Genomic DNA, 15,205 nt, shown 5'->3' on the forward strand with positions numbered 1-15,205 from the left:
AAGAGGAAGAGTCCTCCACACTCTCCCTCACTGAAGTGAGCAAGGACTTCATCTCTCTTGGCCTCAGTTTCCTCCTTTGTAGCATAGGGATTCTGGCAAGGCCTTCTCCAGGAGCTGTGAAGATTATGTTGGATGATATGGCATAAAATAAAGACACTTCAAACTTGACTTAAGAAACAAAACTCGCCATTCTTCCATTTTCAACCTTCTGCCCATGTTTCCGATCCAGGCAAACAGCATTATCCTTTATTAAAAAGCTTCTGAGCACCATGAGTCATTTGATTCTTTCTTTGTACCTCCCAGCATCCAGTAAGTCGTTCACCGAGTGTTATTCACTCTAGCTACACGGTGTCTTTCACACTCAGCCACCTCTTGTGTGTTAGTCAGTGTCCCGTCAATATAACAAATACTTGATGTAATCAACTTTCTAAGAAATGGCATTTATTTGGCTCTCAGTTTTGGAGGTTTTGACAGATGACTGGTTGGTCCCAGTGCCGTAGGACTGTGGTAGCACATTGTGGCAGTGGTATGCAATGGAGTAGGGTGGGCCTGAGGTCCCATAACCTCCTTCAAGTGCATTCCTTATGTTGTAAAGACCCCTCACTAGGCTCCACTTCCTAAAGGTCCCACCTGCCAAGTCACAAGAGCAGCAGAACTCCAACGCATTCCCATGCAGCACACAGCATGGTGCCCTCCACGGCTGCCCTCACTGAGTTCCTCGGGCCTGCACTGGGATCATGGTGAGCTGGGATCTCTGACAAAGCTTTGTCCACTCCCAATGTGTTTGCTGTGCCTACTCATTCTCTAGGCAATGCAGCTAAGTCTCCCTTATCCATGGAGACCCACAATGGATGCCTGAGCCACCGTTAGTACACTACACACACTATGATTTTTCCTATATGTTCAACCCAGTGACAAAGTTTATTATAAATTAGGCACAGTAGGTAATGATAACACCATACTAAAATCTAACAGTTAGAGCACTATGCCCTATTATAGTGTCATTGCCTGTTTGCTGGCTTGCTTCTTGTTGTTGTTGTTGTTGTTGTTGTTGTTGTTTTAGGCACAGTCTCACCATGCAGCCCAGGCTGACACTGAGCCAGTGACAGTCCTCCTGTGTCAACCCCCATGTTCAGGGCTTACAGATGTGAGCCACTACTGTCAGCCTTGATTAGAGTCTTACTGTACTCATCCTCTTCCTGTGATGATGAGGGGCAACACAATAGCTCACTGATGTGATGAGGAGAGTGAATAACACGGGCATGTGTCATCACACTAGGTTAGCATCAGCCGTCTCCACCGAAGCCCAGGAAGCAGTCTGAAGAGAACAATGAGGTCTCCCACCTCCCTGCTCCATCCCACTCAGGGTACGACTCACCCACACTTTGTACCCAGTCAGTCACTTAGCCATCAAAGCCGTCAGACTGACTACCAGGGTGATTTGAACATTTGTGTTCAAATAAGTCTCAGGGCGGCAGGCCTTTCAGTCTGTGTATTGTTTCCTTCTGGAATTTTCCATAAGATGTTCTTGACCACAATTGACCATGGGCAACTCACTTATGGAAAGCCACTTAAACTCCAATTAAGGAGGGAATCGGGACTGCCACATTTGTAAGCTGAAGGCCATTTTGCATCATTTCTCCAGGAATTCCTTTCTGTAGATAGGATTAAGTCAATAAATACTCCTGACCTGGCTCCAGTCACGCCTGACTCTAAATTTTCACATTTAATTGTTTTTATTTTGAACTAAGAATGGATAGATATTATTTTCTCACCTGAAATTTTGCCATATGACTGTATATGAACGTCACAGACTGTACTGGCTAGTTTTATGTCGGGTTGACACAGCTAGAGTCATTTTGGAAAGGGGGACCTCGTGTAAGAAAATGCTCCCACTAGACTGCCTGTGGGCTAGCCTGTGGTACATTTTCTGGGTTGATATTGGGGGGAGGGAGTCAGCACTGTGTAAGCAGTGCTATCCCTGTGGTGGTGGTCCTGGGTACTATAAGAAAGCAGGCTTATCGAGGCATGAGGAGCAGGGCAGTAACACAGCACTCCTCCACTGCCTCTGCATCAGTTCCTGCCTCCAGGTTCCTGCCTTTTGTTCCTGCCCTGACTTCTCTCAGTGATGGACTATGCCAACTATTTTACGTCAACTTGACCCTAGTGGGTAGGGGGGGGGTCACCTGGAAAGAACAAATCTTAATAAAGGAAATGCCTCCCTAGGATGGGCCTGTAGGCAAGTCTCCAGGGCATTTTCTTGATTGATGATTGATGCGGTCAGGCCCAGCCCTCTGTGGGCAGTACCACCCCTATGTAGGTAGTCCTGGGATGTATAAGAAAACAAACTGAGCAAACTAGAGGAGAAAGCCAGCAGTGGCACTCCTCCATGACCCCTGCTTCACTTCCTGCCTCCAGGTTCCTGCCTTGAGTTACTGCCCTGATTTCCTTGAATGACAGGCTGAGATCTGAGGGGTATAAGCTGGACTAAACCCTCTCCCCATCAAGTTGCTTGTGTTTGTGGTGTTTTATTGCAGCAGTAGAAGCCCTAAAACATAAACACAAAAAGGTTTTTTTTTTTTCATTTGGCTCCTAAGTGAAAATGCAAAATTTGGTATTCAACCATGTAAAGAATCTTCATTGGTGCCTCCCTCAAGGGCCCATAGCAATTCTTTTTTTTCTTAACAATTCTTATTTATGTTATTCATAATGTAAAGTGTGTGTGTGTGTGTGTGTGTGTGTGTGTGTGTGTGTGTGTGTGTGTACATACCTGCATTCATGAGCACATGCGCATGGATGGATGTGCATGTGTGAGTTTCTGCCTCTGTGTCTGTGCTATGGGTACATCTTGCCAGGCATGTGCGAAAGCCAGACAAGGATTGACATCAGATGTTTTCACCTATCACTCTCCACCTTATTTTTGAACAAAGTCTCTCTCACTGAACTTGGGGCTTGGGCTTGCCATTTCAGCTAGACTCGCTAGCCAGAGGGCTGCCCACGGTCTCCATACTCCTGTCTCCAGACAGACACATACCACTATACCTGGGGGTCAGCTGGGGATCTGAACTCATATTTGAACAGCAAGCACCCACTGGGCCAGCTCCCTAGCCCAATCACAGAAAAGTTAAGGGTTTTCTCATTTACTCCTTAAAAGTCACATGGTTGACTATCCCCCTTCGATTTAAATCTGTAAAGGGAAAAGGCAAGGCAGCAGAGTGGTGTCTGTCCATGCTTCCTCCCATCTCCTCAGAGAGCTGAATTCCAGTCTCTCATCACTGGATAGCTTCTCCCGTTCTGAGGCTGCTCAGTCCTTGCTGAAACATCTTCCAGGGCATTGCTTCATATTTCCCTAACCACTTTATTAATTGCCTCACAGTCCTGTTCTCTGAACCTAGTTGATTAAGCAAACTAATAGCTAAAAAGTGGCTAGATGCACCACCTTCCCGCAGAGCGTTTATGAATTTTAAAAGGACCTCAGGAGCCCTGACCGAGGGAATGACTAATGGAGGAATTTCAGGAGAGCTGCGTAGGTGTCAACAGTGTCGTTAAAGTGATGCATCAGAGGCCAGGGATGGCGTGAGGGACCAGGGATGATGTGAGCTGTTGCTCATGCCCCTGACCAACAGCAACAGAATGAGGGTGGAAGGGATAGGGGAGGTGGAGGGTGGGAGGGAGTGCATATGTAATAGATGACCTTGGAGGCAGAGCACAATGTGAAAATTAAGAAAAGAATGAATCTGGGGAATTACAGCTAAAGAGTCTCTGTGCATGCATTTGAAAGCTAATACAAGAAGGAAATCACTAGAAGAGCTAGACCACAGGCTTGGGGCGGGATGGGGGGACCCACAGCAGAACTCCAGCCATGCCAGGCAGGACCTGGGCAGTATACATGAGATAGAATATGGACTTGTTCCCCTGGACTCCCAAGGTCCTCCTGTCTCTGCTCAGGACTGAGGGGTTGTCCCCTGAACCAGTGCCAGTCTCCCAGCATCCTGGGCAGTGCTGGACAGGAAAATAGAAAGGGAACTTCTAAAATGGAACCATGAAGGGCTGACATTTGTCATTCCTTAAAGGTCTCCCAGATAATCAGACGAGATAGATCCTGTCCTTACGGACCAAGGAAAAGAAGGTAAGGCACCTCAGAGGCTAGGCTAAAGAGAGCTGTGAGTCTATGTCTAGGAAGGGATTAACAGAGAATCAGAGCTGTTACTGAGAAAGCAAAATCAAACAAGAATAAATACATCTATGTTTCACATTAATAAAGACAAAATCAAAAGATTACACATCTATAATCCTGGCACTCATGAAGCAAGGCAGAAAGATCCATAATTCAAGTTCATCTTGGGCTACATAGTAAAAACCTGTAAAGGGGGGGGGGAGACAAGTAGATAATCACATACTACACAGGGGGTAGAGATGTGAGAGGGAAGACGGGACAGTGTGCAGCAAAAGCTTACAAAATTCTATATAAAGAAAGAATATGTAAAAATAATTTTCTACAAAGATACTTATTTTTGTATTACCTATAATAGTTAAAAGTAGAAATTTATCTAATATGAAATATTGAATATTTTATTATATAAATGTATGTATACGGGCTGGAGAGATGGCTCAGAGGTTAAGAGCACTGACTGATCTCCCAGAGGTCCTGAGTTCAATTCCCAGCACCCACATGGTGGCTCACAATCATCTGTAATGAGATCTGGCACCCTCTTCTGTATATATAATAAATAAATAAATCTCAAAAAAAATACAAACGCTTAAAAAAATGTATGTATACAATAAAATATACTATTAAAAGTCAAAAGAAATGTGTATATGTAGAGCATTCATATTATATTAACATTTTTTAAGTATTTTCATAAGGACTGGTGTTGTAACTCAATGGCTGAGCGCTTGTTCAAGGTCCTCGGTTCCATCCCCAACATTATCAAAAAAGGAAGTGTCATAGTTACTTTTCTGTTGCTGAGACAGAGCACCATGACCAAGGCAACTTATAAAAAAAAATTTAATTGAGCTTGTGGTTTCAGAGAGTTAGAGTCCATGAGGGCTGAGAAATGCATGGTGGCAAGAACAACTGACAGATAATGTCTTGGTGCACAAGTTACAAGGCAGAGAGATCACTGGGAATGGCTCAAGTGGATTTTGAAAACTCAAATCCAGCCCCATGACACACCTCCTCCAATAAGGCCATACCTCCTAATCCTTCCCAAATAGTTCCACTACCTGGAAACCAAGTATTCAAACATATGAACCTATGTGGACCATTCTCATTCAAATCGCCGTAGAGTAATATGACATATGATTTTAATTCTCATACATACATACATACAAAACAGATAACTTTTATATGAATTACATATTTTTTATAAATGGCAGATGTTTTGTTTAATTTGGTTTCTTTTTTTTTTTTTTTTTAAGATAGAAGTTTCCCTATATAGTCTACCCTGACCTTGAACTTACAGTATTCCTTCCTCAATCTCATGACTGGTAGGATTATAGGTATACATGTCTATGCATGAGTAGGTTCTCCTGAATGTCAGCTAGCCAATGGACAAAAAGACCAGACTCAGAACACGTTTCCAGCCATCCAAACACTGTTTACTCTCTTAAGGAAATACACATTCTACATTCAAAATGTCTTGAACGAGGAACATTGCCTGTAACCTTGTTATTCTGCTGTTTAGTCTAATAGAAATGAAAGACCCTTTATCATCTTGCTTAGAAGTGGCAATTATTTGCCAGGATAAGGTCACACTAGAAGAGATGATTATTGCCTAACTCAACATTTACTATGACTAACTTTATGAGTAGCTTAGAGAAGTGTCATTTCCTTTCGGCACAATGACCATTGGCAATCACCCCAGGGCATTGTCATGCAGCGTTGCTTATAGGGAGAAAGTCCCAGCAATCCTATTCAGAACACCCTCCAGGATCCCATCATCATTGCCTCATCCCACTCACACCCCTCCGTCATTCTAGAAAAGCCTGCTTTACTAAGCTCTCCAAAAGTTTACCACACTTCAGCTTTTAGAGAGAAACAACTTGTAGATAGAATAAAAAGTTAGCCTAATGTAAATGCATATAGTGGAAGATATAAATGAACATAATCCACAGTCTCTCAAATAACATAAAAGCAAATAAACAGCTTTACAGCTACAAAACCATCCTTACAGACAGAAATATGGACCACCTCAAAGGACAAATTTCCATTCTTCTCGGGCTAAGTAGAGAACACATGAAGAGAGACAGAGAAATAGAGGTGTGTGTGTGTGTGTGTGTGTGTGTGTGTGTGTGTGTGTGTGTGTGTGTGTTTGTGTTTTAAAAAGGAGAGGAGGGGAGGGGAAAGGGGAGAGAAGAGGGAGTGGAGATGGGAGGAGAAGAGAAGAGAGGAAAGGAGAGGTCCTAAGGATGAGGTCACTTCCCAAACATACACAGCGACTCACTCTTGCACACAATCATTCATTTACCAAAACTGTTTTGAGGGCCTGCTAATGTTAGGTAATGCTTAGAGACAAGAAATACAGCTGAATCCAAGCACGCATGCTGTATTATTTATTTGCTTTTAGAAACCATTCCATTTGTTAATGAAGACAGATTTTTCACAGTTCTAGAGGAACAAGATAGAAACAGAAAAACCGGAGAGTCAGAAGGCAGAGGTGGCATAAAGGGGGCAGATTTGAGATTTTGGAGATAGAATCATAAAGCCCAGAGAGAGAGAGGCTAAGAAGTGGGTGGTAGAAGAGATCTAGCAGGAGAAAGAAAGGATTGAGTACAGCTCTGAAGAAAAACAGAATTGTGAAATTCTAGTGACCACCAGCATTTTGTAGTTCCAAACCTAAAGTCTGTTCAACAAACGTTTTGGTGCTTTCTTTCTGGGCTGGAAACTGTGCCCATTGCTAGAGATTTAACAAGGGAAAAAAATCTAGCCACAGGAGTTTGCTTTCTAGTCCCAAAATTCACAGTGTCATATTGTCCAATGTGGAGGATGTGCTTGAGACAGCAATAGGAGCTGAATTTACTTGGATCCCCTCTTGTTTTTAAGCATCCCTGGGATGCAAACGTTTCATCAGCTGCCATGCATGTCACATACTTTCCGTATTGCCTCTGCCCTTCCAGCTCACAAAACTATGAACCCACACAGAGAAGCTTAGTGTGCGCAAAGGCCAACATGTGTGTCCTGCAACACAAGCCAGAAGGGCTGCATAAAGCCCATCTGTGGCTGTTCTTTGAGCTGGGCTTTTGGATTTCTTTCTCACAATTTTATTTTTCTACTCGGAAATCTCTCTTCCTAGATTGTAACTAGGACTGCGCAGGAAAGGAACCCACACGCAGGAAGCAACCGTCATGAGACGCGTGTTCAAGCCCTGCCACGAAACAAAGAGAACGCATAGCGCATGTCAGTGGTAAGTGTCCCTAGAGGATGTAAATCAAATGCTGTCTGATTGGCCCTGCAGAAATCACCTCTACTCTGCCTTCTTCTAGGTCAGCGGTTCTCAACCCAGGGGTTACAACCCCACAGGGGTCGCATACCAGCTACCCTGTATATCAGATATCTACATTACAATTCATAACAGTAGCAAAACTACAGTTATGAAGGAGCAACAAAATAATTTTATGATTAGGGGTCACCACGATATGAAGAACTGTATTAAAGGGTTGCAGCATTAGGAAGGTTGAGAACCACAGCTGTTGTGGAATATCAGTTTGAAGATGTGTTACATTCATTTATGCTGTGGAATATTTGTTTAGTGATGCAAAGATGTATTACATTCTTGTATGCTGCATTTGTTTATTTCTGTAAAGCTGCATTATTTTGTCTGCCTAAAACACCTGATTGGTCTAATAAAGAGCTGAATGACCAATAGCGAGGCAAGAGAAAGAAGAGGTGGGGCTGCCAGGCAGGGGGAGTAAATAGGAGGAGAAATCTAGGCTCCAGAGAAGAGGAGGGGAGCAAGAGGAAAGAAAGAGGCCAGGTGCCAGTCATACAGCCACACAGCCAACCACAGTAAGAAGGGAAGAAATATATATAGAATACATAAAGGCAAAAAGCTCAGAGGAAAAAGATAGCTAAAGAGAAACAGGATAATTTAAGTTAGGAAAACTGGCTAGAAACAAACCAAGCTAAGGCTGCACATTCATAAGGAAGAAAAGGTCTCCATGTATTTATTTGGGAGCTGGGAGGTGGGCCCACAAAGTGTCAAAAAAAAAACCATAAAACAAAAAACATAAAAACTGCACATTGCATGGGATGGCCAAACACCCTGATAGTTGTGCCATAAACCCCATCCAAGGACTGAGGAATCTGGATGCAGACATCCACGGCTGGGCCCCTGGTGGAGTGCTGGGAATCTAATTAGTGAGAAAGAGGACGGTTTATATGAGTGAGAATTGTTGAAGCCAAGGTTGGATAAAGCACAGGGACAAATAACCAAATGAATGGAAGCACATGAACTATGAACCAAAGGCTGAGGGGCCCCCAACTGGGTCAGGCCCTCTGAATGGGCGAGACAGTCATTTGGCTTGATCTGTTTGGGAGGCAGCTGGGCGGTGGTGCCGGGTCCTGGGCTCGTTGCATGAGTTGGCTGTTTGAATCCTGGGACTTATGCAGGGACGCTTGGCTGGGTCTGGGAGGGGGGGACTGGACCTGCCTGGACTGAGTCTATCAGGTCGATCCCGGTCCTCAGGGGGATCTTGATCTGGAGGAGGTGGGAATGGGTGGGCTGAGGGGAGGGGGGCGGGGGGCGGGGAGAGCATGGGAATCTGTGGCTATTATGTGGAACTGAATGGTGTTGTAAAATAAATAAATAAATAAATAAAACTGCACATTGCTGCTCTAGGTAGTAATTAATTTTCCTTTTGCTTGATAAGCACCCTGACAAAAGCAACTTGAGGAAGGAAGGAAGGGTCTTTTGGGCTCACAGTTCAAGACTACAGTCCATCATGATGGGCACAGCCCGGCAGCAGGGCTTGAGGAAGCTTTTCACACTGAGTACAGAAGAACGGGGTAGAGTCAAAGAGATGAACTCCTGAGCTCTGCTCATTCTCTCCGTTTTTACAGTCCAGGATCCTAATGCAAGGAAGAGTCCAAGCCACATTTAGACTGAGTCTTCCCACCTCAATTAACCTAATCAAGAAGATCCCTCACAGCATGTCCCAATGTAAACAATACCTTCCACGATGGAGGCTTGTCTCCTGGGTGACTCTAGATCCTGGCAAGTCAACGATCTATAGTAGCCATCACATGCTATGTGTTAGCTTCAGCCTCAGGCTATGAGGAGCTCCTGTATAGCTGAGGGGCAGACCTCTTACCCACCGTATAAATGGGGTCTGGGTTTCATCCCTAGCACAGCAAGAAAAAATGAAGTCATCCTCTGCTAGGCCCCTTTAAGACGACAACTAGGGAGATGACTCTGAGATGGCAAACACGGTTGCTATGACGGCGTGAGGACCTGAGTTCAGATCCCCAGCTCTTGTGTAAAGGCCAAGTGCGTGGACACGTATCTGTGGCCCCAGTCATGGAGCATCAGCGTAAGGTGGATCCTGTCTCTCATGGTTTAGCCAGCCTAACCAAGCTGATGAGTTCCAGGTTCAGCAGGAGACCCTGTCTCAAAAAACACAGTGGAGAGCAACAGAGGAAGACAGCCAATGTCAACCTCTGGCTTCCACGGGCACACACGAACAGCCACATGCACACAGACATAACACACACACACACACACACACACACACACACACACACACACACCCCTCAGGGGGAAGGGGATCCTTTCAGACAAGATGGGTAAATATGCACCTTCTCTCTCTTCATGATTCCATTTAAGAGAAGAGAAAACTTTTCTCCCTGCAACCATGAAGACTTTCCCTCTACTTGACCCCCCTGAAACTAGTCACCAAGAGGAAGGTGATACTGAGAGCTGACCACCACACATTTAAAAATAATCTTCAAGACAGTGACGATGGTGACGTGGGTGGGATTAGCTGACCAGTTTAGGGTACTGAGACAGATACATTCCCTTTTAGCTGGGGGTTGAGGACGTTAGGAACTAATATTGCCCTTGAATATTGTGTTATAAAGCCCGGGTGGGGAGCTTTTCTGATATATGGAAGGCTGCAATGTGCATTACAGACGCTGAAATTGATAGATTCGGACTCTTTCAATAAAGGAAAGCAATGATGTGGTGATTGATGTCTGGGGAAAACAATTCACTGTCTGTAAAGCATTTTGCAGGTATGACCTATTACACCAGTGACTCTCAACCTTCATAATGCTGTGACCCTTTAATATAGTTCCTCATGTGTGGCCACCCCCAACCATGAAAGTACTTTTGTTCCTACTCCATAACTATAAGTTTGCTACTGTTATGAAATGTAATGTAAATACCTACATTTTCCAACGGTCTTAGGCAACCCCCATGAAAGGGTTATTTGATCCCCCAGAACAGTCCTGACCACAGGTGGAGAACTGCTGTACAACAGTGATGGGGTCATTGAAGTTCCGGACACTCACTCACTAAAGACTGCCTGCGTTCGGGAAGGCTCCACTGCTGGTAACTCTAGCAGCGGCCCTCCTTGTAAGACTGCTATTACAGGACAGCCTGAGCTACAGAAGCCTGGAGGGTTCTTTTGCTCCTCATTCATCCCCGAGACATCGATTTTGTAACATAGTTAATATGAAAGGGAAAATGCTAGAGGGAGATCACCAGCCATGGAACCAGGACACACAACTCCAACAGCTCAGTAGGGACTGGTTGATCCTACCCATCCCTTGACTCACAGAAGTGGGCAAGTCCCTTGGCATCGGTTCCCTTGATACCTGCCTCTCCTCATGGAGGTGTCCAGGAGTACATGGTTTGGGCTTCACCTTCCTGGCGTCTGCCCTGCCCATGCTGAAGCATCTCCACCTGCCTTTAGCCCTCTAACCTCCTGTGGTCTCAGTTTCTTTTCGATAAAGCCAGTTAGTATCGCCCTGTTCCATTGTATGACTGCAGCTCTCTACCATCTAAGGTAAACTTCCCTGGTAGAAGAATCTCAGTCTTAATTCACAATTTAAAAGATGCTGTTGTAGTTTAGTTGTCTCAGAAAAAAAGAAAAGACTTTGAGAAGAGACTTGTACAAGGGAGTCCCGGGTGAGGAGCTGTCTTAGGGTTTCTATCGCTGTGAAGAGACACCATGAGGACGGCAACTCTCATAAAGGAAAACATTACATTGAGGTGGCAGCTTACGGTTTCAGAGGTTTAGTCCATTATCATCATGGCAGGACATGGCAGCAGGCAGGCAGACATGGTGCTGGAGAAGGAGCTGAGAGTGGAGACTGAGCTCTATCTAGACCAGCAGGCAACAGGAAGTGCTATGACACTGGGCATATTTTGAGCATAGGAACCCTCAAAGCCCGCCCCCACAGTGACACACTTCCTCCAACAAGGCCACACCTCCTAGTAGCGCTACTCCCCATAAGTTTATGGGGGCAGATTACATTCAAACTACCACAGGAGGGTACTACCGGGACCAGAGGTCATGGGGAGAGGGGCCAGAGGAGAAGGGAAGCATCGAGCTGCAGTGTCGTCACCAGAATGGTCCCATCAGCCATCATCACACAGGACCTCTGGAGTCGGGATGGTCCTTCAGAGTACAAACTGAGGCAACCCCACCCTCTACTTTCAAATTAGTGAAGGTTACTCTGACCAGAGCAGCTTAGGCCAGTCAGTTCGGGCTGCTGGGAGTGGTCTGAGAAGGACTCCACAGTGAACCTTCAATAGTCAGCACCAACAATCCCAGAAACTGGAACCCGGATGCTTCAGTCTTAAACGGGACTGTGTGGTGAGCATGAGGGTACCTGTGGTGTGTCCTATTCCCACACCTTCTCCGTAGCAGGACCAAGGCAACAGGACCATGTCTCTTGTCTCCCACCTTCTCATCTGATGGCCCTGTGTTCTCTATACTGAATTCCTGAAGGGAAAATTCCACTGGAGTCCTTCTGCCTGCCTTGGTGGGACTGAGCACATTCCAACTCCTCAAACAGCCCCATGGGGAAAGCTCGGCTTCGTGGCATTGCAGAGTACATTCAGCTGAACCTTGCGAGCTGATGGCCTGCCCCTCTCCTTTCTTCTGGTACAATTTGAACCTAGGGCCTTGTGCAAGGTGAGCAGTCTAGCCCTGAGCTACATCCCCAGTCCAATATCCTGCCTTTTAAAGGGCATGTTAACTTAATTTTCACAAAATGTAATTTGATGCATTGGATGTCACTGCTGAGAATAGCTCTCCCTTACACCTTCTGATGATTGCAAGCCGTGAGAAATTAACATTTCCTTCATTTATGCCTGAGAAAGCTGGAGACCTGTAGCCTTTTACTAGAGAGACTCTGTGTCTGAAGTTTATCCTCTCCATTGCCAACAGTCAAAACGAAATTCCTTACAGATTGAGGTAGCCTAGCTAATTCAAGCATTTTTTTTTTCTTTATCTTCTGGTGAGGGTTTTTTTTTCCCCCATTTTTTCTGACTTAACTATTTTGGAGGATGTAATTTCTTATTTTCTGTCCTTTGGTTTTGAGCAAAAGGCACATCTTAAAAATATCTAATCAATAGGGAAAATGCAATTCCATTACGCATCGCTTCCTTTCATAGGATCTATTTTAAGCTTGAACTTCCTGGAACTAAGCTATCCAATGGTTTATCAGAAATAATTAGACATTTTGAATACAGTATATTTACAAGTCCGCGACTGCCTCTTTGGGTGTACATTTATACGGAGCTAGCCTAAGAATTCTCTTAAAGCTATCTCACTGGGAATGCCAAGGTAATAAGTGGAATAGTCACCCTACTCAGGTTTACATGGGTTGCTCGGAGAAGTGTATAAACACAGAATCGCAAGGGTCTTTGTGGTCAGAAGCGAGTGGCGTCTGCTTTGCAAATCTAAGTCCGTACATTAAAAAGACATTTTCTTGGTTGATAAACTTCTGCTCATAATTAATCAATTGTAAAAAAAAATTTCTGAGTGTTTCATTTATGCTGAATTCTACTGCTATTAAAAAATTTCCTGCCCTCAAGAAATGTACACTCTCACTGGGGAGAACAGACTAGCACATGAAATAACTAAAGTACAATTAAATCTGAAATGCTGTAAGTTTAGCAGTAGTTCAGGGGGAGGAGTCAGTCACCGCAGGCTGATGTAGTTATAAAAGCGTTCACCAGGGATTAGGAGTGAAGCCTTTGAAAGCCTTGGTTGAACTGCAAAAATATTTTCTGGGTGGGGCGGTGTTTTAAGTGTTCATTACTTTTTAATGTCTTATCTATAAATTATTGATTAGGCTGCTGAACGCTGAGTTGGACTTGAAAGAACTCGCCTCTGACGGGTCAGGTGAACTTGGAGGAAGAGAGGACATGGCAAAGGTCTGAGAGCTGGTGGCATCACCAGAGGCAGGGCAGGCTTGGATGAGAGTCCCCAGGATGCCAACAAAGGGATAGTGACCCTTGGTGGGAATAGATGGAAAGACATAAAGAAGGAAAGATGAGGCAGGAAGAGAGGTTTTCTTCAAACTATTTGCCCCTGCTCCAAAACCCCAGGCCAAAATTGGCAGGCCACCACTGCGTAAAGAAGGTTGGGAAAGGTTTGGGTATCTCTACCCAAGTCAAACTGTTGCTACAGGTCATAGCCACTAGCTGCAGAGATTTTATGATCCTGCCCATATTTTTGTAAATTTTCAGCCTTTAAAAGTATGAAAGAGGCCAGGCATGATGGTGCACACCTTTAGTCCCAGCACTTGGGAGGCAGAGACAAGGGGATCTCAGTGAGTTCAAGGTCAGCCTGGTTTATGTAGTGAGTTCCAGGACAGCCAGGGCTTCATAATAGAGAGACTCTCAAAAATAAACAAATGTATGAAAGAGTCAGGCATGGTGATGCAGGTCTGTGATCCTAGCTCCTCAGAAGGCTGGGCCAGAAGGAGTGCAGGCTAAGGCCAGACTGGGCAACTTTGGGAGATCTTGTCTCAAAATAATAGTAAAAAGAAGGCTCGGTGTTGTCTTAATTACTTCTTGTTGCTGGGATAAAATACAATGGAAGCAACATAAAGAAAGAAGGAGTGGTTTATCCTGGCTCACAGTTAAGATCACAGTCCATCGTAGTAGGGAAGTCACGGCCGTAGAAGCTTAATGCAGCTGATCACGTGGCATCTGCAGTCAGGAAGCAAGAGGAGTGCTTGAGTTCAGCTTACTCTCTCTGTTTTCTCCAGTATCCCAACTAGGGAATGGTGTCACCCACCGTGGGTGAATCGTAAGCATGCCCAGTCAGGCCTCCTGGGTGATTCTGGATCTTATCAGGTTGACAGTTGAAATGAATTATCACAGGAATACAGCTCAATGACAGACTGTTTGCCTAGATTGCATGTGAGCCTAGGTTCAATCACCAGCACTGGGGGGGCGGGGGGGGGGGGGGGAGGAAGGGGAGTACTAAAAACATGAGTTGATAGACTAGAACCAAAGCTGTGAACATGCTCAAGCCTTGAGAGGAAAACTCTACAAGAACACACAGTAGACAATCCATCACAATAATGATTTAACTGCACAAGGACTTTCTGTCTGGGCATGCAAAGTACACTTATATTCTGTACTTTATTTAATCCTCAGAATCGTACTTGGAAGGAGTAGTATCCCACTGCACAGATGGGGCAAGGAATGCACCTAGATGGGGAAGCTACCATAAAGGAGAAATTATTATAATGAGCTGCATATTCATCCAGTGAATGACTAACCAACTGAGTCACTCAATTAAGAGTGTCCTGTGGGAATGAGAGTTGCCAAAATAACCAAGGTTCCCCCAAAAGCCTGAGTCCTGACAAAGTACTTTTTTATACACTATCTCTTGATCTTAGCACAATTTGGCAATGGAGACATTTTTTTTTTCCTCCAATAGATAAGAAAGTGGGTAAGAGAAAGAGTACATGACTCACTCGTGGTCTCTCGGCTGGTAAGAATAGATCAGAACAAGATTCAATCCATGAAAGGTTCCAAGCCCAGGAAGACAGCATCCTAGCCTATATCAAGTCTTGAGAGGAGGAAAGGCTTTGTTGCTGTGATCCTGGCAACCAGCAGATGTGACAGTAACAGAAAAGGACAAAAGGTGCATAGGGGAGCAAAAGCAGACCTAAAAGGTGGCATTGGAGCTGCTGAGAGAAACCTTCCTGGTCCCTTCCATTGGGGGTTGACCATGG

Source organism: Peromyscus maniculatus, chromosome 5, assembly GCF_049852395.1.
Source record: "Peromyscus maniculatus bairdii isolate BWxNUB_F1_BW_parent chromosome 5, HU_Pman_BW_mat_3.1, whole genome shotgun sequence".
Taxonomy (NCBI): domain Eukaryota; kingdom Metazoa; phylum Chordata; class Mammalia; order Rodentia; family Cricetidae; genus Peromyscus; species Peromyscus maniculatus.